General features: G+C 42.9%; 1 pseudogene; it reads right to left on the bottom strand.

The window, feature by feature from the left end:
• Positions 1-9,567: 9,567 nt before the first annotated feature.
• Positions 9,568-21,589, bottom strand: LOC106591845 (uncharacterized; annotated as a pseudogene).
• Between the last annotated feature and the right edge of the window lie 4,649 nt (positions 21,590-26,238).

Genomic DNA, 26,238 nt, shown 5'->3' with positions numbered 1-26,238 from the left:
TCTACCATCCCCTGACCCCCCCCTCTACAGTAGGACTGTCCTCTACCATCTCCTGACCCCCTGTACAGTAGGACTGTCCTCTACCATCTCCTAACCCCCCTCTACAGTAGGACTGTCCTCTACCATCTCCTAACCCCCTCTACAGTAGGACTGTCCTCTACCATCCCCTGACCCCCCTCTACAGTAGGACTGTCCTCTACCATCCCCTGACCCCCTCTACGGTAGGACTGTCCTCTACCATCCCCTGACCCCCCTGTACAGTAGGACTGTCCTCTACCATCCCCGGACCACCTCTACAGTAGGACTGTACTCTACCATCCCCTGACCCCCTCTACAGTAGGACTGTCCTCTACAATCTCCTAACCCCCTCTACAGTAGGACTGTCCTCTACCATCTCCTAACCCCCTCTACAGTAGGACTGTCCTCTACCATCTCCTAACCCCTCTACAGTAGGACTGTCCTCTACCATCTCCTGACTCCCTCTACAGTAGGACTGTCCTCTACCATCCCCTGACCCCCTCTACAGTAGGTCTGTCATTTACCATCACCTGACCCCCTCTACAGTAGGACTCTCCTCTACCATCTCCTGACTCCCTCTACAGTAGGACTGTCCTCTACCATCTCCTGACCCCCTCTACAGTAGGACTGTCCTTTACCATCTCCTAACCCCCTCTACAGTAGGACTGTCCTCTACCATCTCCTGACCCCCTCTACAGTAGGACTGTCCTCTACCATCTCCTAACCCCCTCTACAGTAGGACTGTCCTCTCCGACTGGGAAAATACGTTTTGAACGGTCATCCAACTCGGAATTCCAATTTGTAAACTGGGGCCTCTTTCTAGAGCTCCGACCTGAAGATCACTGACGTCATGATTCAGCATAGTTTTTTCCCAGTTCCCAGTTGTCTTGAAAGCACCATTAATCCAGATAATGCCAGACTTTGACAAAGTTTGATGACAAAATTTGCCCACAAGAAGGACCACCGCGCCACCTTCTTGTCACCTTCACCCCCCCCTTAAAAGATTTAGATGCACTATTGTAAAGTGGTTGTTCCACTGGATATCATAAGGTGAATGCACCAATTTGTAAGTCGCTCTGGATAAGAGCGTCTGCTAAATGACTTAAATGTAATGTAATGTAATGTTGTTCTAGTGGGTACAGTACAACAAGGTGAGTCCAAAAATGTTTTTTATGCTGCTGCATAAATGACGTAATATGCCAGGGCGATATGCATACTGCAGCACTTGGAATGTAGTTCTAAGTGTATATTGTGTAGCAAGCTGTTAGTAGCCCATGACTTGTTGGTGCACAAAAAAACGAGCTCATGTACATGTAGCCTATAGTCCGTTTTAGAGAAATGGCATCATCAAATATTGTTAGAGCTTTCATTGTCTGCTTATATGCCCCCTTTATTTAGCCTAATAAATAACTTGGTTTACAGGGAAAATACTGTAAAAACAGCCCGTGTTCTGGATTCTGTCACTGTACACCATTCTGTATACTTCTGGCCCTTCTTTGGACACTGTGTTAACTACCCTCCAGACGAGCTTCAATGCCATACAACTCTCCTTCCGTGGCCTCCAACTGCTCTTAAATACAAGTAAAACTAAATGCATGCTCTTCAAGCGATCTCTGCCCGCACCTGCCCGCCCGTCCAGCATCACTACTCTGGACGGTTCTGACTTAGAATATGTGGACAACTACAAATACCTAGGTGTCTGGTTAGACTGTAAACTCTCCTTCCAGACTCACATCTCCAATCCAAAGTTAAATCTAGAATTGGCTTCCAATTTCACAAAAAAGCAGCCTTCACTCATGCTGCCAAACATACCCTTGTAAAACTGACCATCCTACCGATCCTCGACTTCGGCGATGTCATTTACAAAATAGCCTCCAATACCCTACTCAATAGACTGGATGCAGTCTATCACAGTGCCATCCGTTTTGTCACCAAAGCCCCATATACTACCCACCACTGCGACCTGTAAGCTCTCGTTGGCTGGCCCTCGCTTCATACTCGTCGCCAAACCCGCTGGCTCCAGGTCATCTACAAGACTCTGCTAGGTAAAGTCCCCCCTTATCTCCGCTCACTGGTCACCATAGCAGCACCCACCTGTAGCACGCACTCCAGCAGGTATATCTCTCTAGTCACCCCCAAAGCCAATTCCTCCTTTGGTCGTCTCTCCTTCCAGTTCTCTGCTGCCAATGACTGGAACGAACTACAAAAATCTCTGAAACTGGAAACACTTATCTCCCTCACTAGCTTTAAGCACCAGCTGTCAGAGCAGCTCACAGATCACTGCACCTGTACATTGCTCATCTGTAATTTAGCCCAAACAACTACCTCTTCCCCTACTGTATTTATTTATTTATTTATTTATTTATTTATTTATCTACTTTGCACTTTCTTCCACTACAAATCTACCATTCCAGTGTTTTACTTGCTATATTGTATTTACTTTGCCACCATGGCCTTTTTGCCTTTACCTCCCTTATCTCACCTCATTTGCTCACATTGTACATAGACTTATTTTTCTACTGTATTATTGACTGTATGTTTGTTTTACTCCATGTGTAACTCTGTGTTGTTGTATGTTGTCGAACTGCTTTGCTTTGTTATGGCCAGGTCGCAATTGTAAATGAGAACTTGTTCTCAACTTGCCTACCTGGTTAAATAAAGGTGAAATAAAAAATAAAATAAATAAATATTTCAAAAGTGCTGAACAAATAGTTTTATTGACTACAACCGTCCTTGCACGCTCATCAATGTCTTCATCAAAATTATGGATTGCCTCTTATCTGCTCATCGTTCCCTTATGCCATAGTTTGTACATCTCAATTGTCAGTAGAAACCACATTTGTTTAAGCAAGTCAGCCATATCAGCTATGTTTTTTTAAAAGGCAGTAAATGAGGCTGAATGAACTGTTTCGCTGCCAGACAAGGCTCCACTGATAACCAGGTGTAGCAGTTGTAAGGATTCCCTCCATGGTGCTGAAAAGAAAGCTCTGCTGTTGGGACAGCTTTATGTAGGCCCTAACAGTTTGTGGGAACCATTTGTCACCAATATAACACAACTAATGTATTATTTAGTGTTGTGTTGTGGTTTTGCTGGCATGCATTAAAAAAATGTGTTTGAGTTTCCCCACCAACATTTACATGCTAAAATCGCCACTCAGCATGCTCAGCCCCCTCCTGTACTCCCTGTTCACCCATGACTGCGTGGCCACGTCTCCAACTAAAATCACCACAGGCTAGTGAAATCTAAAAGTACATGTAGTCCTGATTTGTGGCATTTCGTTACAGCTCTATGTTGTACTGATCACACTATAAGGCTCTACGTTATACTGATCACACTATAAGGCTCTGTTATACTGATCACACTATAAGGCTAGTGAAATCTAAAAGTACATGTAGTCCTGATTTGTGGCATTTCGTTACAGCTCTATGTTGTACTGATCACACTATAAGGCTCTACGTTATACTGATCACACTATAAGGCTCTGTTATACTGATCACACTATAAGGCTCTACGTTATACTGATCACACTATAAGGCTCTGTTATACTGATCACACTATAAGGCTCTATGATATACTGATATACCCCACAGCCTGCTCTATGTTATAGTGATCACAGTATAAGGCTCTATGTTATACTGATCACACTATATATGTTTGTGGGTGTAGACATGGTTGTCCTTGTTTGATAGAGCCATTGGACGTGTTTCAGCCATGTTCCGATCGGCGGATTCACTGCTAAATATAGAACTTTCTCTCACAGTCTCACGTCAGAATTAGACTTTCATCCATGTTTCTCAAACGTCAAATTTCGAAGTTGTTGCAAACGTCAAAAAGTTAAGGTGAAGTTTAAGTTTAGGCATTAACTCTGAATTGTATGTTAGGGTTTAGTTTGGGCATTAACTACAAACGGTTTAAGGTAAGGAATAAGGTTTGGATAAGGCTTAAAACAAAAATCTCAAAAACAACTTTCAATCACTGGATTTTAACTTGCAACCGTTGGATTCAGAGACAGAAGCCTACGCCCATCCACCATCTCTGTCCACAGTGTCCTAGCAAAATCAAAACCTACTTGAAGGTTACAGCGCTCACTTTACTTAGCTCCTTTCATCTTTCCCTCGATCCTGACTAGTCTCCCAGTCCCTGCTGCTAAAAAACATCCCCACAGCATGATGCTGCCACCACCATGCTTCACCGTAGGGATTGTGCCAGGTTTCCTCCAGACGTGACGCTTGGAATTCAGGCCAAAGAGTTCAATCTTGATTTTATCTGAGATTACTCTACCATAAAGGCCTGATTGGTGGAGTGCTGCAGAGATGGATGTCCCATTGATTCAGACCCCTTGACTTTTTCCACATTTTGTTAGGTTAATTTTAGAATAAGGCTGTAATGTAACAAAATGTGGAAAAAGTGAAGGGGTCTGAATACTGTCCGAATGCACTGTAGTGTCCTAAGGGTGTTTGGCCACCACAAACTGCCAGAACAGCTTCAATGTTCCTTGGCATAGATTCTACTTGTGGACCTAAACCATGGCAGGAAAATGCACCGTACACCATGACATTATTTGTAGCCCTCATTTACTCAAGTGTTTCCTTTATTTTGGCAGTTACCGGTTGCCTACAGTTGGGAAGGCTGCAATTTGGTCAGAATGCATGTCAAATATACAGATTGTTGCATTGTGGCCATAGGTATATAATCCACAGAAGGGATTTGGAATCTCTTACCCTGGCAATTTGACTGTTAAACTCATGGGTGGATGCCAGTCCTGGCTTGAATGGGAACGGCCATCTATGGATTGTACACTGAATAAAAATATACAGTCTTGGTCCCATGTTTTATGAGCTGAAATAAAATATCCCATCAATTCTCCATATGCAGAAAAAGCTAATTTCTTTACATCCCTGTTAGTGAGCATTCCTCCTTTGCCAAGATAATCCATCCACCTGACAGGTGTGGCATATCAAGAAGCTGATTAAACAGTATGACGATTACACAGGTGCACCTTGTGCTGGGGACAATAAAAAGGCCAATCTAAAATGTGCAATTTTGTCACAACACAAGCAACAGATGTCTCAAGTTGAGGGAGTGTGCAATTTGCATGCAGCTGATGAAACTGAGGCTGTGCACAACCAAAGAATTTCTGCACTTTCACTTTCAGAAACCACCTCAGGGAAGCTCATCAGCGTGCTCGTCATCCTCACCAGGGTCTTAACCTGACTGCAGTTCAGCGTTCTAACCAACTTCAATGGGAAAATGCTCACCTTTAATGGTCACTGGCAGGCTAGTATGCTGGCAGGCTAGTATGCCTGGCAGGCTAGTATGCTGGCAGGCTAGTATCTTGAATGCAACTTGTAATCAAGTCCCATCGACAATACAGCCATTGGTATGTTTGGGATGCTTCTGCGATCGACGTGTTCCAGTTCCCGTCTCACACCCTGATCTGTTTCACCTGTCTTTGTGATTGTCTCCATCCCTCTCCAGGTGTCGCCCATCTTCCCCATTATCCCCTGTGTATTTCTACCTGTGTTCTCTGTTGCCAGTTCATCTTGTTTGTCAAGTCAACCAGCATTTTTTGTCTCGGCTCCTGCTTTCCCAGTCTCTCTTTTTATCGCTCTCCTGGTTTTGACCCTTGCCCATCCTGACTCGGACCCCGCCTTCCTGAACACTCTGCCTGACCCTGAGCCTGCCTGCCGACCTGTACCTTTGCACCAACTCTGGACTATTGACCTCTGCCTACCCTGAGCCTGCCTGCCGTCCAGTACTTCTGCCCCACCTCTGGTTTACTGACACCTGCCTGCCTTGACCGGTCTATTGCCTGCCCCTGTTGGATTATTAAGCCATTGTTTATTCGATGTAGTCTGCATCTGTGTCTTACCTTCATATCTGATATCCAGCAACTTCGCACAGCCTTTGAAAAGGAGTGGTACCACGTTCCACAGGCCACAGTCAACAGCCTGATCCACTCTATGGGAAGGCGATGTGTCTCGCTGCAAAGGTGCATATCTGTATTCCCAGTCATGTGAAATCCATAGATTAGAGACTAATTTATTTATTTCAGTTGACTGGTTTCCTTATATGAACTGTAACTCAGTAAAGTCTGAAATTGTTTGCATGTTGCGTTTATATTTTTGTTCAGTATACTGCTATGGCTGGTTGCAACTGTCGGTTTGCCTTTTGCAGATTTCCAAATACAATCCTGGGAAAAATGTATAATTTGGAAAGCAAATTCCTACTTCTGAAAATAGATTACTAATCTGTATGTAGAAACAATATTTAAAAAAATCTCAACTCTCAATTTCTAGCAGCAGCACTGTTTTTCAAAGTCGCTCATCTTGAGACGGACTATTGCCACAGCAAGCACAATGGCCATCACCGTGGGTAGCCTATGGCTTCATCTCCATCGTTATGTAAGTCAGTGTGCATTATTTTAAAAAACAAAGCCCCGGGGTCTATGATTTCTAAATCCGGCACTATTTTCACGGCTTGAACTAGAACCTACAATTATAAAAACACAATAATCAAATCATTATTTAATATTTCCTTTTGACAAAAACAAAAAAGTTCTAGAATTGTTTGATTTCAGATTAAAATAAAATAAACGAGTTTTCAACCCTTTTCTATTTTTTTTTATCTTGTCATGCAATAAAATATATGAATTGGCCAAAAAATACACAGACCTCTGTGTTCTCATATGTAGTTAAGGCCATGCTTCCATACGCGATAGCTACACAATTGCGCCCAGTCGACTCTGCCCAATAAAACTTTAACTCATTACCTTGACTCGTTCTCTGTTCAATCTAACGTGACCCTGCTGTAAATCAAGCAGACAGATGATCAACATCAATTATCTGCTAGGGATGTTAGATCTAATATGGACCACGGCACAATGGTCTTCATCGGGTTAATGAAGGAGACAAACATTATGGACATTCCTAACAATATTTTCCCTGCACTTTGGCTGTTGCATCGAGTGCTGTATCACAACAGCTGTTTGTCACTTGACTGTCATTCAGAAAATACATTTGATGTGTGAAAATATCACAATGTAATTAAAACAGCTGGACAAATGCGCACCCAACAAGTATTATGCAGAATTATTGAAGAAACACATTAATTTGTATTTCTTTTTATTTTAATTCACCTCTATTTAACCAGGTAGGCAAGTTGAGAACAAGTTCTCATTTACAATTGCGACCTGGCCAAGATAAAGCAAAGCAGTTCGACAACATACAAAAACACAGAGTTACACATGGAGTAAAACAAACGTAGTCAATTATACAGTAGAAAAATAAGTCTATGTACAATGTGAGCAAACGAGGTGAGATAAGGGAAGTAAAGGCAAAAAAGGCCATGGTGGCAAAGTAAATACAATATAGCAAGTAAAACACTGGAATGGTAGAATTGTAGTAGAAGAAAGTGCAAAGTAGAAATAATGGGGTGCAAAGGAGCAAAATAAAATAAATAAATACAGTAGGGGAAGAGGTAGTTGTTTGGGCTAAATTATAGATGGGCTATGTACAGGTGCAGTGATCTGTGAGCTGCTCTGACAGCTGGTGCTTAAAGCTAGTGAGGGAGATAAGTGTTTCCAGTTTCAGAGATTTTTGTAGTTCGTTCCAGTCATTGGCAGCAGAGAACTGGAAGGAGAGACGACCAAAGGAGGAATTGGCTTTGGGGGTGACCAGAGAGATATACCTGCTGGAGCGCGTGCTACAGGTGGGTGCTGCTATGGTGACCAGTGAGCGTAGATAAGGGGGACTTTACCTAGCAGGGTCTTGTAGATGACCTGGAGCCAGTGGGTTTGGTGACGAGTATGAAGCGAAGGCCAGCCAACGAGAGCGTACAGGTCGTAGTGGTGGGTAGTATATGGGGCTTTGGTGACAAAACGGATGGCACTGTGATAGGCTGCATCCAGTTTGTTGAGTAGGGTATTGGAGGCTATTTTGGAAATGACATCGCCGAAGTCGAGGATCGGTAGGACTGTCAGTTTTACGAGGGTATGTTTGGCAGCATGAGTGAAGGATGCTTTGTTGCGAAATAGGAAGTGAATATCGATTATGGTTTTAAATATCAAGTTAAGAATATATCAGTTAGAAGCATTCGATTTTGTAATCACATACATTTTGGATTTGTGTGCCCATAAAAACTATACTCACACCGTGACATAAGGAAACACTAAATGTTACATAAGCCTAGTTACAGTGCATTTCCAAAACCGCCAAACAAAGAACTGTCCGAGCAAGATCCAGGATTCTTACCGGGTTCAAGTTCAATGTCTCATTTAACTGATAAATGCTTAATATATGATATAACAAAAAACACAGCCATGAATGCAAGGTAAGAAATGTAATGTTTTATGTCACATGATTTTGGCCAAATTTGTCAAGACACCAACCATGAGAAAGGGTTAAACTGAGTTTGTTAAATTAACTCGTGAATTGTATTGAATGTTCCTTATATCAATTACATACCAACAGCTGTATCTGTGTTTTGTCCACCGCAGGAAATCCTCAATGGTACTCTAGCTTATAGGAAGACCCGTAGGCGATGTCAGAGGTGTTACTGTGTTGTAGCTGTCAAATCAACAAGCGTTTCCCAGCGTTACACCTATCGCTATCGCGGACATTGCCATTTGATACACTGAGTCTCATTATTAGAAATCTCATTGAGCCGTTTGACAAGGTTGAACATAGGAATGTGTGTTGTAATACACAGTACACCTCCATTAGGATGAGATCAATCCTTATTCTTTCATTTAATCATTTTCAACGTGTCATTATTTCTATATAGCCTACACTTTCTCCTTCTGAACTTCTAACATGGGTAGGATGGGTGTGGCTTTGTGACAATGACCACAAGAACAGCCACTCAGAGATTTGATGCAGTTACACCTCTGACATTGCCTGAACAAAAACAATGATTTTCTATGCAGTTCTGATTTAATGTAGGCCCTAATGTTTGTTAAATTACCTTGGGGTGGACAAATTAATATAAGGCTTTAGACAAGGCTAAGAGTTTTAATACAAATCCAATGAACCCCACATCTCAGTTGGCTCTACTCTACTCAGTAAACGCAAACGTATAGGCTCCAATTGTACATGTAATCCTATGATTATGCCCATAAAAATGTTTGGTGCACGCGGGCACATATAGGAAGTCCCTTACCAGGCAGAAGGGAATTTCACTTTAACCCCTGCATCGGAGAGTTACAATGTTGCTATCACTATGCAGCCAACTACCTGTAGTAGGAAACCGAGTTTCTTATTAATAATATGCCACCTGTTATCATACATGGCACGACTACATAATTGTTACAATTACAATAACACTTATATAAGATATTTATTTATTTATTTTTGTCATTCTCCACACAGGCTTCCTGGTAGTTGTCGTCTCTTAGACATGGTAGCAAATTGTTTCAAATCTCTATAGATTACTTTTAGCTAAAATTAAATCCACTAGTAGTAGCTAGCTAAGGTTAACAGGCTAGGTTAGGCTACTGCCTTAATCGCTAATCATCTTTGTCACTCACAAAATACAAAACAATACAATAATTTCATTGGCAGATTCCTTTTTATTATTGTTTCACAATTGGATAATCCCACATAAAACACACACGTCAACATAGCTACCAAGGATAGTGGGAATGCACTTCAGGAGAAGCGGGAATGGGGTGGGGGCGGGAACTGCAGCAACGCTAATGAGCTGGTGGCTGGGGTGCCGCTGGCGATGTAGTAGCCGATCAGGGGCGCTGGAGGGCAGCAGCCAATTGTCAAAATGCCACCCCAAAATCAAGTGCTGCCTAATCTTGCCTAATGGGAGGGCCAGCCCTGCACCTCTGACATTGCCTAAACAAAACCAATGATTTGCTATGCAGTTCTGATTTAATCTAGATCTAAATTAGGCCCTCATTTTTGTTCAGTTACTTTGAGGTGGACAAATTAACATACGGCTTTACACAAGGCTGAGTTTTATTTACAAATCCAATTAACCCCACATCTCAGTTGGATCTTCCCAACAAACGCAAACGTTCCTACAATATTGGGAAGCTTGATGTTCAAATAGAGACCCAATTTTGTTTCCGGATAATGTTAGCAGGACAACATCCCTGACTTATGTTGGAACCTCCTGCCGACTATCCTTTTTATCCTTCATGAATTTTCGCTCATTTGGGAGTAAATCTTCTCCTTTTGCAATCTTATCCAGAATCTCAGGCTCTCCCTTCATTTTCTTCAACTCTACGATCCGATCCTCAAAGCCTGGCTTGCGTTCGTCCTCCTCTGTGCGAATGAGTATCTCAATGTACTCCACAGTGGACTGAGAGCTTGGTTTCAGGGCAACATCATTAAGTCTCTTGAGACAGTCAGAAGACTGCTTGATCAAATTCATCAGCGCGTCCTCAATCATATGAAACTCATCCTCACGTTTATCCAGCATCTCCTTGGTTTCATTAGACTTGTCCCATGCCTTCATGAAGTTGTCCTTCAGTTCTTGAATAGTCCTTTTCTCAGTCTTTGTTTCATATGTCAACAAGACTTTTTCCCTGTCGTGGTCAGTGGAAGAGCATTTTCCTGGACATTCGGTACAGTTGCCATCATCATCCATCACGGCACAACTTTTGATTTCATCCTCATTTGGGAGGAAACAGCAGGTGTGACATGTGAAATTGCATATCTTGCAGTTTGTTGCAAAGTCTTGGGATAATTTGCTTCTCTTCACCTGCAGCACATTTACCTCAGATTCAAAATCTTTGTTCTGTTTCATGTTCTCGTCCTCGTTCTCCAGACACTGTTTGAAGCTTTTGATCTCACTTAGCTTTGACAGACCTGCTGTGATCTGAGGGGTCAGGTGTGTCAATGTCTTCTCCAGAAGCTCACGTTCTTCCAGAACTTTCTTTGTCAGGGTCAGATCTTTACTCTCAATGCTTTCCAGTGCTTGGAAAAATTTCTTCATCTCCTTGAAAGTTGAACTCCATTGATCTGGACACTGGGCCTTATGATCATCATTGGAATCATCCTCTTCAGAGCTGCTCTCCGTCTCCTTTGAGAACACAAATGAACTGTTGAATTTGAAATGGGTTGGTAGCCCCTTCTTGTTTTTCTTACAAGGCAGATTTGCAGCTTTGATGGCCTCTAGCACCGGTATTTGCTTCCCATCTACAAATGTCACAAGCATCAGGATGTTTTCAGCAACATCCTTTCCAAAGATGGACAGGATGGAATCAAAGATGTATCTCTGGGAAGGACTGAGACGAACAAGTGTTGCCTGCACTACAAAGCAGAGTGCATCAATGTGATCAATCCCTAAAGGATTACACAAGAAATCCTTCAACATCTGGGTGAGCAATTTATCTTGAGCCATTCCTCTGGTGTCTCCGAACCCTGGTGTGTCAATGATGGTCAGAGAATAAGGAATCTGAAAGCCTGGCTGGTTGTAGAGCTCGTATGATGTCACAACCACAGTCTGGCTCTCAGCCTGTGACCTGTTGGTCACCTCATGGATGAGCTTAAAGCGGTAACGTTCTTCCCACTTTACCCCGAGAATGTAGTTTATCATGACATTGACCAGAGTTGTTTTTCCTGCACCTGTGGCCCCCAGAAGCAATATCACCTTGTTATTACCTTGCTCAACTTTCTTCCCAAATCTGTACTGGTCAAAACTGTCACTTACACCCAACTTCTGTTCCAGATTCAGCCAGTGGATTGAGGGGTTGCCCTTTTCCACCTTCTGGGATTTTGTGAGGAACTCCTCACTTTTTGCTCTGGTTGATTTGCTCATCTTCGGTTGGGGATCAGAGACCCTAAGGGTAGTCAGCACAGTCTCAGAACTGGGTAGACTATTCCCTGCTTCGCCACAGTTAGCAAAGACTCTGATGCTGTATGCAGTGTCAGCCTCAAGTCCTTCCAGTGTACTCTCTCTAGTGGTGGTTTTCATGGTGTGCCACATCTGATTGTCTATAGCCTTTACATTCTTTCTGTATTCAACCACATAACCAATGACTTCAACATCATCTCCCGCCATGGTAGGAATGTCCCAGTTCACTCTGATACTTCCCGATTCTATCCTCTTCTTTGTGGGTGGTCCAGGGGGGCTACATGGGCGGGTCCTGAAATATTCTGTCCAGTCACTGGAGAGGCTCACACCAGGTCTGCACACTGCCTTGCAGCTAAAGCGGTACTTTTTGTAAGGGTCCAAACGACTGATGGTGACCTGGTTAGTTGTAGCATCCGATTTCACCTCTGTCCACTCAGAGTCAGCCTGCTCAGCCTGGTACACAACCTGGTACGACTCCACACAGGTAACACCAAGGTTGGGAGGGTTGACTTGCAAGTGGACACAGTCATGCTCCAGACTCTTGATGGTGGGAACACCTGGCTTTGATGGCAGCTCAAACTGTTGACTCAAAAGTGTCCCTCTTTCATAGACATGGATGGAGGAAGCAGTGAGGTGTTTGTTTGGAATTGATGCAATGCAGAATGCAAGATTTTCTCTGCCTTTGTTTGAATCTTTGAAGTCTAGGAACAGATTTATGGTTTGCCTAGTTAGGGTCGTTACCTCCCCCGAGCGAAACCACTTTTCTGCTGTAGTCTTCCCGGCTGCGTTGGGATTGTAAGGTATCAGTGAAAAATCACTTTTTGATTCTTCCAGCAAGTAGTTCTCCACGTCTAACACATACTCTTCTTTCTCCTTCAAATAGGAAAATGCAAAACACACTACAAAATCATTAGCTTTATCAAGCACTATTCCATCCAATTCACTGCTTGAGTACACAACTTGTACCTCTTTCATTATGTCAAGGTAAGAGCGAACAACATTCATCTCTCTCTCTCTGTCGTCCAGGTACGTGATCATGAGGTTATTCTGGAATGGAGAACGTTCTTTGCTGTTGAGCATTTTTATCAGCTCTTCCTCCTCCATTCCTCCTCCTCTTATGTTGGGAAGAACCTTGCAGAGACCTTTCTGGAACACCAGCTTGTACTCTGAGCACAAGTCCCTGAACTTGTTGATTTTGGCTTTGAGTTCAGGGAACTTGATAGCCATGTCTTCCTTCATCATGTCCTGGCATTGTACATCAGTATTGTCGAGTCCGTCCAAGAGTCGCTGTGCGCGACGCACCAGGCAAACACTGATCTGCCTGACTAGCTGGGCAGCTGCAGAGTCCAGGTTCTTGAGAGGATAGAGCCAGGCGGTCATGGGCACAGCATGTTCTCCGTTCTCCCCTAGCAGAAATGGCAGGCCAGCATACACCTTGATGGCATCTTCAAATGTGACAGGGTTGTTTTCTAGTGCCAAATCACCATGGAAAGTGCAGTTGAATTTATTGGTCTCTCTCTGCTCTTCCTCACTCATCTTCAAATTTGCCTGCCCTTCTATTGACATTTGAGGGATCTTTTTATTGTGGCCTGCAGGTTTCCCTGGATGTCCTGGTGGTTCTCTCCTGAGGAAACCTCTTGGTCAAAAACGAAAAAGGCCTGCGCTCCAAACAGCAGGGCAGTCACCACATGGGTTGCAGAGCCCTCTTGTAAGACATTAGAGTATTTCACATTTCCTACCCCCAGGTGGTCCATGGTCAACTGCTCGAGCGAGTGGTGGTACGGTACTGCAGAGAAACCCTAGACTGACGCTTTGAGGTCTTTTTGTCATGTAGGAATTCAGCAGAACCCTTCACACTGACTAAGCCACCAAGGAAACTGGCGTCAAGAGATGCAGACACATTCAAAGCCTCTGACTTGGCTTCACTTGAGTCTGAAGCAATGATTTTGAAGTCAGTGTTTGGTTGTGGACGGACATTGATGTGTTTCTGCAGCATCTCAGAATCCCAGAGAGTGATACCTGCAGTTTAAAGAGAATGACCAAAGAACGTTTATTGTGAAAATTATACTCCAACGTGTACATGTGTAAATATTTCTATATGTAAACATGGTTAAATTCAAATAACTAATTGAAGGTAAATATTTAATTCAAAGTAAATATTCTAGGTGTCAACCCATAGTTAGAAAACCTACACCTCCTACACTCAGAAGTAAAAAATGCTCTGTAGCACCATTTGAACCAGTCTGGAAATGGGTTCTATCTGAAGCTTCTTTCAGGTCAAATAGAATCTGGGTACCAAATAAAGGGTGCTATTTGGAACCAGAAAGATTCGAGATAGAACTCTATCTAGAATGTTCCCCTACAGCAGTCCTTCTCAAATAGTGGGGCGCGCCCCCTTGGGGGGGGGCTCGGAGCGATGCCAGGGGGGCGCGTGACCCCGGGGAACATGCTTTTTCTTGCCGCGGGGAGTATTTTTTTTTAACCGAACAAGAGCACACAGCACAGAGCAGGAGATATGAAGTGCAGATAACAAACCCTTAAGAGACACCATGGAAAAATATTTAACAGGGATGAAAAGAAAGATGGAGAGAGACGGAGATAATGAGACAAACGTAAGTCTCCCGAAAGCTAAGACGAGGAAATATGACGAAGCGTATGTAGCGCTTGGCTTCACTGTGACTACGGTGGGAGACGAGGAAAGACCGGTATGTTTACTGTGTCTAAAAATGTTGGCAGCGGACAGCATGAAGCCAAATAAATTAAGGCGTCACTTATAGACATTACACCCCAATCACGCTGATAAGCCGCTTGAGTTTTTTCAGCGAAAACGTGCCGAATATTGTCAACAATCGTCCCGCTTTGTGAATGCTTCTTCAGTAAACCAGCGAGCACTGTTAGCATCATATAAGGTGGCGTACCAAATTGCTCAGTGCAAAAACCCCACTCCATAGCAGAGGAGCTGATACTGCCTGCAGCATTAGACATGGTCTCTGTCATGCTGGATGACGCAAGTGCTGCAAACGACCAGTCCAATGACACTGTCGCCAGACGTATAAATGACATTGCTAACAATCTTAAAGAACAGCTGGTAGATAAACTCAAAGACAAACGTTTTGCCTTACAGTTCGATGAAGCAACTGACAGCAACAAAGACTGTTTGTTTATCACTTATGTACGTTTTGACATGACAAACTCCCTGTGTGAGGATCGACTTTTTTGTAAATATGTCAGAGACAGAGCCACAGCTGAACAGCTGAAGAGCTATTCAAAATGCTGGACTGCTTTCTGACTGAGAATGGGCTAAAGTGGGAGAACTGCATTGGTGTTTGCAGTGATGGTGCACAGACCATGGCAGGGATGAGAAAAGGACTTCGGGCACTCATCAAGAAGGCCTCACCTAATGCTGAGTGGACACACTGTTATACACAGAGAAGCACTGGCATCAAGGCACCTTTCCTCTGAATTAAGTGAGGTTATGACTGACATTGTAGGTGTAGTCAATTGTATAAAGACCAGACCACTAAAAACAAGAGTCTTCTCTGCCATCTGTGAGGAGATGGGAGCTGAACATCAAGCTGTGCTGTTTCACAGTGAAGCAAGGTGGCTGTCACGAGGAAAAGTCTTGTCCCGAGATTTTGAGCTCAGAGAGCAGATAAGAATGTTTTTGGAGCAGGAGCACAAGTATGACATCACAGAAACCTTTAGTGATGAGAACTTCCTGGCAAAACTGGCCTACCTGAGTGACATATTTGGAAAGCTAAATTAACTAAATCTACAGCTTCAAGGGAAAGATAAACACCTCCCCTCAGGTCACAGACAAGATCAGCTCTTTCACTCGAAAGCTTGCAATGTGGGGCAGGCGACTTGATGAAGGAAATACTGATTCATTCCAGAACCTGCATGAATTTGTTGACACTACTGACTATGATGCCACCTCAGTGATTCCATATATTAAGGAGCATATTTCATCACTGATGGGATTCTTTAAAAAGTACTTCCCTGAAAACAGTTCCCAATATGACTGGGTGAGAGATCCTTTCAATGCACCAGCTCCAACTGGTTTCAGCTCTGCAGAGGAGGACCAGTTCATTGATATGACGTCTGACTCCACATTCAGACTGAGGTTCACATCACAGACACTGAGTGAATTCTGGCTGAGTGTAGAGAGGTAGTATCCACTCTTAGGGCAGAGGGCCATGGGCATTCTTCTTCCTTTTGCAACATCTTATCTTTGTGAGACTGGCTTCTCTGCTGTTGCTGCACTGAAGACCAAGTACAGGTCCCAGCTAAACATTGAGCAGGAGCTGAGAGTTGCAGTATCATGCTTCAAACCCCGCTTGGAAAAGCTAAGCTCTGCAAAACGTGCTCATTGTAGCCATTAATCCTGACTTCCTCATTTTGATTTAAAAAAAAAAATCTGCACAAATTGTTTTATTCATTTTTGTTTTATAGGTCAAAATGTTTCATATATTGTGCTCCTGAGTTAATGTTGCTGATCAATTTGAATTTATTATTATTTATTGATTATATTTAATTTTATTTTTCAGTATCAAATGGTCAAAAATGTTTACAGTTTAAATAAGGGCTGAATTTTTTTTTAAATTTCAGGCAAATTGATGCACTTGAAGTCTTTTCTGTTACAAACTAAAAAAACAATGTTAATAAAGTTATTCTTTGTTGTAAGTTGATCTATATATATATTTTTTTTCTTTAATGTTAATAAGGATACAATGTTATGCAGAGGTGTACTTATAACAATTTTATAGACAAATGATACTATTTAGAGTCGCGGCGGAGAGTTGGGGGGCGCGAAATGTTTACTTCTTCCTAGGGGGGGGCGTAACAGAAAATAATTGAGAAGCACTGCCCTACAGGGACAAATAGTGCCACATTACACTCTCAGAAGGAAAAAAAAGGGTAATCTTTGTCATTGACAGCATTACTACAATATGAACACTTCAAAAACAACCTGCATGACATCACTCTTTTGTCCCAAGTGTGTCCTCTAGCTTTTCTTACTCTGTGGTAACCATAGAGATGCACCAGAAAGCTCATCTCTCTCTGCAATGGCCGATTCTGTGACAGCATCATAGAGGACTTTATTGCCCAAAAGCCTGTTTTAGCATGGGCAGCTCCATTCAGGACTTTCCCCATTTTGAAGTATTCAACTGGGAGATACTTCCTTTGGGTTAAGGAAGGATTACATAATTCAATCTGGGTCCTCTGGAGGGATCAGACAGAATATAATCGCTGCCAACTGGTGAGGTTAGCATAGCGCTAACTTATGCCATGTTATCTGATGGGACCAGCTACAATTTAGCATTCTGTCACGTGCAAGTAAATCAACAATTTTAATTAGCTGAGACTCATTTTGACCTGGAGAAACTGTTTAAATTTAAATGGTTGCTTATGTTCACAAGTATGTCCCCAATGTCTTCAACTTCTATGAGTGTATTAGCAGTTTGTAAATAAACTGAAAAGGTGCATATCACCACCTACTGTGTGAAGTGTGTACAGTATAGTCTGAACAGGTATAAAGCCAAGGTTGGTGATTTACTGACATCTGCAGTTATGGAATGTCTGTTCAGGAGTGCAATTCATTGGCTGACCCCTCCTGCTCATTCTTCCTAAATCCGTAGAAACTACTTTAAAATGGTGAAAGCCCTCAATGGTGTTCTCTGTGCTAGAACAGTGTGCCCTCTATCCAACTCAGTGGTGGAAACACTGTCAATGAATTCAAGATGATGCACACTGATTACCTCCAAACCAAAGAGGAATAGTTTCCTGTACCTGGAATGAGGACATCTCTACGACAGTCATACAGCATCCCCAGCTGGAAGGGTCGGCCCAGAGCGGCTAGCTCGATGGTCTCCGAGTCAGACATGACTCAGTGTTCTGAAAACATATCAGAACTGGGGTTACTTCAGCAGCCCCGGTATTAGAAAATTGCAACAGATAATATGGCTGTTAACATAAAAATCATAGTTCTTTTGCTCATTGCCCAGACAATGCAGCGTGTGTAAATTATCACTGATACAGTATGTTATGCAAACATTTGAGTCACTCACATCTTTGTTCTCCAGTCTTGTTGTTCTTTCTGAACAGGAAGAGGACTCTGGAGCCCTAACGATTGGTGCTCTTATTTCTTTGGGGGAAAAAAACAAAGACACTGAACATGTCGATGGTTTTCTGGTGGACATAATACAGTCTTAATTAAAACAATCCACCTTAAGTTGACTTAAGTAATGTACCAAACTGAAAAAAATAGAGGACATATATTACAAATGTGAGTAGAAAATACAGAAGTTTCTCTACACTCTGGATTTGTTTTTCAGCAAAACAGCAGCCACACCTCTTGTTTTGGCATACAGCTTAGCTTTTTGATGAGGCTGGTAACCCTAAAATTCTAGAAGGACTGTCAGTCAGCGCTCTAGATGATATTCACAGGATAGTTTTGAAAATGTATTTGGAAGCTATATATGGTTTACATGTTAACAGAATAACCTACAATGTTTTTTCAGCTTTACTCACAGGACAATGGCATACAACCCAGCGTAGGCATGGCGTATAGGCCTAGTGTTTTCATTTTTTGTTGAAATGTTTTTTTGTATTCATTCAGGTTCACAGTGCGGACCAAACCAAGGTTTGGTAGGTATACCTGTACCGTTACAGCCCTATCCTAGTATACAGACACAACCAGGTCAACTCAACTGTAAAGAAACATTTTAAATGTTCACATAACAACGCAACACAACTCCAAACACGACAGATAAGAAGCTACATAGCCCCCTAGGCTATATGAATATAAAGAGACTTGAGCCAAAGAAAAATGGACTTGTGGAATGGAATGAGTTATCAGACCTCGTCAATTCTACCATTACGTAACATTTGAGGACACAATTTAAAGGCCTATGTATTTCATGTTTTGTTCACTGTACAATATAACCACAAGGCTGACCATCTTTCCCCCCCTCTTTCTGGCTGCCCTCCCCCTTCTTGCAGGTTCACCTCTCAAAAATGCAACAATAGAAAAAGTAGCTAAATGAATAAAGAGTAAAAATAAAAGCACAATTACATTATTTCACAAATTTAATAATGGGCAGTTCTTCACAAATAGTCACATAGACTATATGGAAATAACACGAGCCAAGCATGTTTACATGTAGAATGATATAGGTTATAAGACCTATGATTCATTTCATTAGTTCTACTACCTCAGCATTGCTCATTTTATAAAGGGTTAAATATGTTGTAGTGAAGTTCAGCTTCAGTCCACAGGGTGGCGCTGTGTCACTGTCAGAAGATATGTGCTTCAGTCAGAAAAACATTCGCTCAGCTCTTCGTTCTCAGCTAGCTACAGAAGCTGCTAGCTACAAACGAAACCCATCAAATACACTTGCTGGAAATAACTACTTTTCCTAATATCATGACTTCTATCAACATTCTTAGCTTGCCCATTCACTAAATATACTGTTAAATAACTCAGACTGACATCCAATACCTTTAGGATACTGAACGCTAACTTATTAGCATTAGCCTACCCTTATGCTGATGGGGACTAGTTAGCTACCGCCAAACATGCAGCCAACTCTGCTGCACTGCCTTTCTGGCTGTTCTACCCTCTCCACCTCATTCACTACTAACTCAACCTGATCACTTTTTTTTGCCTCTTTAAGAAGAATTTCTGGAGTATCCATATTTGCTGTTTTATGCTGAGGTGTTTTACTGAGTGATGACATTGACATCTAACCGGTGCTGTAGAGGTGGGGTTAAGGGACAGGAGTGGTCCACTGTGTTATATCTCTACCAAACACAGCAGACACTGAGTCACACCAGGGGCTTCTTGCAGTGCCTGCTACTGCCTAGCAAAGTATATTGGATAGTTTATTTTTGTCATTAAAATGTGCATAGCGCAAGTGATGAATCCTGAATAAAATGTGTGGATTTTTCTGTGTCAGAAGAGATCCGGCAACAAGGCATCAATAGAATCTATTTATTGCAAAGCTACAGATTCTCAGATATTGACAGGCATTGGTTTTGAAAAGCATTTGATGGCAGCAGCCAGGTAAACAAAACCAAAGACTGCTAACAGGGCTATTAAAATCATTGTCATTTGTGTGAACTATCCCTTTAAGCACATCATTTGAGGAAAATAAAACAGGCAGTGCAATTGTAGATATTAAAAGTACACAATGATTGTGTACTTTCTCCAATAATTCATTGTGGATAAATTAACTGTTTATGCCCTTGTCTCTTAATATTTGAATACATTTATACAGTTCTGTGATCTCCTTTTGCATTTTCTTTTTCCTGCTTTATCCTGGTCCTTTCATCCTTCTCTCGCTGTCTACTGTGTTCTATTAATTTTAGTCTTTGGATCTCGATCTCCCGTCTTCGTTTTTCTTCCATCTTTTTTTCTGTTTCCATTCTCACTTTCTCAGCAAGGAGTTGCTTGTTTTCCTCTTCAGTCCTCCTCTTTTCCTCCTCCACTTTCTGTTTTTCAGTTTTGGCTTGATCGAGGTCTCTCTCTGCCTTATCCGCTCGATCTTTTGACCAGTCTCCACCCATTCGCTTGTTGGTCTCTGACTTTCTTAGAGATGATATGAAAATAACAACAAAAATAGACAGTGAATGCTTTTGCTCGCAAAGCAGTAATTTTGTACTGTCTGATTTGTGAGTTGACCTTCGTGCCTGCTCCCATACCCTAATATTCTGTATTTCTTTTGACTCATTTGAATACAGTCAGACCAGAAAAGCCACATCCCAGAAGGGCAGATAAGCGGAAACCCTGATTAGAAGCACCTGCTGCTCATCTGTTTCTTTACAGATGTTGTCACTACACACTGAAGGCTGTAAAGCCGACACATCTGTTGCAGTGAAAATTACTAAAAACATAGAATAATGAAGAAAGATTTATGCGACAACTTACACCAGCGGGTTTTACGCACCAGCCAAGCCTCTGAGAGAGCGCGATGGTTCTCTTTTGTTCAATAAAGCATACACATTATTACAGCTATTGTCCGGGATTGGTACATACATATTTAACAAAAAATATATAATTACATTTAAATTAATGACACAGTATAACCAGCAATTTGAAGAATATAACTTATAAATACGTTATGAGCTTACGATTGTTTATTTTGGGTTCTAATGGGGAAAAAAGACACTTATTTTACTCCATTGTTTATAAATATAAAAAACCTATGTATAGATTCAAAAGATGGTTAAAACTATAATGCAGATGTCATGGACTGTCAGTCCTGGCATCTGGAGCACATTCTTGAATTTGAGAGGGGTTACATTTCCCTAGCCCCATCCCTCAGCTGCGGACCACAATAAGTGGTGGGACGGACAATGTTATTTCTCAACTATCAATTCAAGTAACAATTAAAGCTACAATTAAAACTACATTTGGTGAAACAGCGCCTTTGATATTGTTTTAGTGATGAAACGCAGGAGACAAGTTGTGTCAGATGGAAGAAAGGTGTTCTTCCTTTGAAGTAACTTCGTTGTTGTAATATTCCAAACGGACGTGCCAGTTTCACCAAATGCGGATTGTAGCTTTAATGATTGGACAGTAAAGGTTTTGCTTAGCAACCATTTAGGCTTATCGAAATGAAATAAGGGTTAGTAGCCTACCTTAAATCAACGAAGCTTTCCGATGGATGTCAACCAGACAGAAATCACAAGTAGATGTACAAAATAGAAGCCAAGTAGAGCCCATAGGTCGGGATGTATCTCTACCAAGATGTAGACCGGGAGTGACACCCCTGTTTTATAGACCAAATCACAGAGTTTCTAAACCCAGAGGTGCAACATCACGAGACTTCCAGGAACGCTTGTGAAACAGACTGAACAGAACATGCCGGGATTTGGTGCTTGAGAAGTCAATGAGAGAAGTGAAAATATCTTCCTTAGTTGTTCATTTTCACAAAATCAAAAGGAAAAATCTAGATTCGAGACAATTTCTTAAGTAGTTGAACATGTTATTTCACCAATCTCGTGAAAGTAATAAACTGACACGTTTTAATTTTAGTCAAAAACAAGTTTATATCGAAGGACTACCTTTGATTTTCCTGCTTGCACATGCGCAATTCGGCGCAAGATGACCATTAGACCCGATGACTTGCTTCTACGCCTGAGCTTTGACAGCCAACGTCGCCATGACATCACCTACAAGTGTAGTCGCGGATTTGAATAGGATAATCATTTTTAGCTTATCTTCATACTGTATTGTCTTTGACCAAATCTCTCTTTCTTGTAATATATGTGACCACCCCACCCAAACACTCTTCTTGTAAATCACATGACTAAAGGTAAGCCTCTGACTGCAGTCCGAATTCAAAGGGTGCATTCCAAACATGTAAAAAACACCCTCTCCCCTCAAATTAAGTGGACACTTCAAATCAAATCAAATGTATTTGTCACATACACGTGTTTAGCATATGTTATTGCTGGTGTAGCGAAATGGGTTGTTTTTACAGGGTCAGCCATAGTAGTACGGTGCCCCTGGAGCAAATAAAGGTTAAGTTCCTTGCTCAAGGGCACATCGACCGATTTTTCACCTGGTCGGCTTGATTATTCAAACCATCAACCGCTCGGTTACTGGCCCAACGGTCTAACCGCTAGGCTACCTGCCGCCCTGATGACATATCATGACGAATGATGAGTTGACACTTGCAGGGCAAGGGGCGAGGAAGAATGAATACATTTTAAATGGACCCCGCCCTTGCCCAGAAATGTGTCACTAGTTCGTCCCACGGTTGTGTTTTCTGTCATCATGGAACCACCGGTAGCTGTTGTGTGTGCCTTATATGCGACACAGTGAATGATGATTGTATTTCATATTTTGGCTAGAAGACAACACATCCGCAGACATCGAATGCTAGCCATCAGAGGACATCAGGTAAATCGAAAACTACAATGTATAAATGTGATGCCAGGACAAGTTGTATGCTCTAGCTAACGTTTCCAAAAGCTAACCAAACAAAAACATCATTACTTTTCCGATATGTGCTTGTGCTGTCGTGAATTAGTATCACCATTTCTAACTTATTTACATTCATTTTTACTTGTATGTTGACCTCTCCATATTGATGTTAGTTTCATGTTTTGGCAGACTTTTCTTAAGCGGATGTATAATCATCACAAATTGAATTATGGGCGTTTCGTTGTCAACTTCCCTTGCTTGGCTAATTGTTTGGACCGAAGGCAAAGATGGCTGCAGGGATTCCCCCGAGGGTAAGTGGAGGAGGGTGTGTCTTTTGTGTTTCAATCAATCAAATGTATTTAAGAAGCGCTTTTTACATCAGCCGATGTCACAAAGTGCTATACAGAAACCCAGCCTAAAACACCAAACAGCAAGCAATGCAGATGTAGAAGCACGGTGACTTGGACAAATTCCCTAGAAAGGCAGGAACCTAGGAAGAAACCTGGAGAGGAACCAGGCTCTGAGGGGTGGCCAGTCCTCTTCTGGCTGTGACGGGTGGAGTTTATAACAGTACATGGCCCAGATGTTCAAACGTTCATAGATGACCAGCAGGGTCAAATAATAATAATCACAGCGGTTGTAGAGGATGTAACAGGTCGGCACCTCAGGAGTAAATGTCAGTTGGCTTTTCATAGCCGATCATTCAGAGGTAGAGACAGCAGGTGCGGTAGAGAGACAGAGCTGAAACAGCAGTTCCAGGACATGGTAGCACGTCTGGTGAACAGGTCAGGGTTCCATAGCCGCAGGCAGAAAAGTTGAAACTGGAGCAGCCGCACGACCAGATGGACTGGGGACAGCAAGGAGTCATCAGGCCAGATAGTCCTGAGGAATGGTCCTAGGGCTCAGGTCCTCCAAGAGAAGAGAAAGAGAAAGAGAGAGATAGAATTAGAGGGAGCATACTTAAATTCACACAGAACACCGGATAAAACAGGAGAAATACTCCAGATATAACAGACTGACCCTAGCCCCCGACACAAACTATTGCAGCATAATTACTGGAGGCTGAGACAGGAGGGGTCGGGAGACACTGTGGCCCCATCTGACTATACCCCCGGACTGGGCCAACCAGGCAGGATATAACCCCACCCACTTTGCCAATGCACAGCCCCCACACCACTAGAGGGATATCTTCAAACCACCAACTTACTACCCTGAGACAAGGCCGAGTATAGCCCATGAAGATCTCCCCCACGGCACGAACCCGAGGTGGGTGCCAACCAGGACAGGAAGATCACGTCAGTGACTCAACCCACTCAAGTGATGCACCCCTCCTAGGGACGACATGAAAGAGCACCAGTAAGCCAGCGACTCAGTCCCCGTAATAGGGTTAGAGGCAGAGAGCGGGGAACCGGCCAGGCAGAGACAGCAAGGGTGGTTCGTCGCTCCAGTGCCTTTCCGTTCACCTCACACCCCTGGGCCAGACTACACTCAATCATAGGACCTACTGAAGAGATGAGTCTTCAATAAAGACTTAAGGTTGAGACCGAGTCTGCATCTCTCACATGGGTAGGCAGACCATTCCTTAAAAATAGAGCTCTATAGGAGAAAGCCCTGCCTCCTGCTGTTTGCTTAGAAATTCTAGGGACAATAAGGAGGCCTGCATCTTGTGACCGTAGCATACGTGTAGGTATGTATGGCAGGACCAAATCAGAAAGATAGATAGGAGCAAGCCCATGTCACGCTTTGTAGGTTAGCAGTAAAACCTTGAAATCATCCCTAGCCTAATCAGGAAGCCAGTGTAGAGGCTAGCACTGGAGTAATATGATACATTTTTTTTGTTCTAGTCAAGATTCTAGCAGCCGTGTTTAGCACTAACTGAAGTTTATTTAGTGCTTCATCCGGGTAGCCGGAAAGTAGAGCATTGCAGTCGACTAATCTAGAAGTGCCAAAAGCGTGGATACATTATTCTGCATCATTTATCGTCAAAGGAATGAGCGTTACACCGAGGCCTGTACTCTGGAGCGGGATGATGGAGTCTTACGTGAGCATCGCTCCACACTTCTTCTGCGCGCCGAAACCACTCATCTTTCGCAGGAGCTTCAGTCTGGCCCGGGATCCACGGAGCCAGAGCCGGCTGAAATCCCAAAACCCACTGGAAGGGGGTCAACCCAGTGGAGAAGTGACGTAGTGAGTTCTGGGCGTACTCTGCCCATGGAAGAAATCGTGCCCACTCATCCTGCCGGTCCTGACAGTGAATCCTCAGGAACCTCACGAGCTCCTGGTTCAAACTCTCCACCTGCCCGTTTGACTGAGGCCGGTACCCGGAAGTGAGGCTGACCGTGACCCCGAGCTTCTCCACAAAGGTCCTCCATACTCGTGATGTGAATTGGGGGCCACGGTCGGAGACAATGACAACATACACTCAATTAATATTTGGTAGCATTGCCTTTAAATGTTTAACTTGGGTCAAACGTTTTGTGTAGCCTTCCACAAGCTTCCCACAATAAGTTGGGTGAATTCCTCCTGACAGAGCTGGTGTATCTGAGTCAGGTTTGTAGGCCTCCTTGCTCGCACACGCTTTTTCAGTTCTGCCCACAAATTTTCTATCGGATTGAGGTCAGGGCTTTGTGATGGCCACTCCAATACCTTGACTTTGTTGTCCTTAAGCAATTTTACCATAACTTTGGAAGTATGCTTGGGGTTATTGTCCATTTGGAAGACCCATTTGTGACCAAGCTTTAACTTCCTGACTGATGTCTTGAGATGTTGCTTCAATATATCCACATAATTTTCCATCCTCAAGATGCCATCTATTTTGTGAAGTGCACCAGTCCCTCCCGCAGCAAAGCACCCCCACAACATGATGCTACCACCCCCATGCTTCACGGTTGGGATGGTGTTCTTCGGCTTGCAAGCCTCCCCCTTTTTCCTCCAAACATAACGATGGTCATTATGGCCAAACAGTTCTATTTTTGTTTTGTCAGACCAGGGGACATTTCTCCAAAAAGTACAATCTTTGTCCCCATGTGCAGTCGCAAACCATAGTCTGGCTTTTTATGGCGGTTTTGGAACAGTGGCTTCTTCCTTGCAGAGCGGCCTTTCAGGTTATGTCGATATAGGACTCGTTTAACTGTGGATAGAAATACTTTTGTACCTGTTTCCTCCAGCATCTTCACAAGGTCCTTTGCTGTTGTTCTGGTATTGATTCGCACTTTTCGCACCAAAGTACATTCATCTCTAGGAGACAGAACGCGTCTCCTTCCTGAGCGGTATGACGGCAGCATGGTCCCATGGTGTTTATACTTGCGTACTATTGTTTGTACAGATGGACGTGGTACCTTCAGGTGTTTGGAAATTGCTCCAAAGGATGAACCAGACTTGTGGAGGTCTACAATATTTGTCTGAGGTCTTGGCTGATTTCTTTAGATTTTTCCCATGATGTCAAGCAAAGAGGCACTGCATTTGAAGGTAGGCCTTG

This window comes from Salmo salar, chromosome ssa04, assembly GCF_905237065.1.
Source record: "Salmo salar chromosome ssa04, Ssal_v3.1, whole genome shotgun sequence".
In the NCBI taxonomy this organism is placed as follows: domain Eukaryota; kingdom Metazoa; phylum Chordata; class Actinopteri; order Salmoniformes; family Salmonidae; genus Salmo; species Salmo salar.
This window is presented reverse-complemented; position numbering and strand designations above follow the sequence as displayed.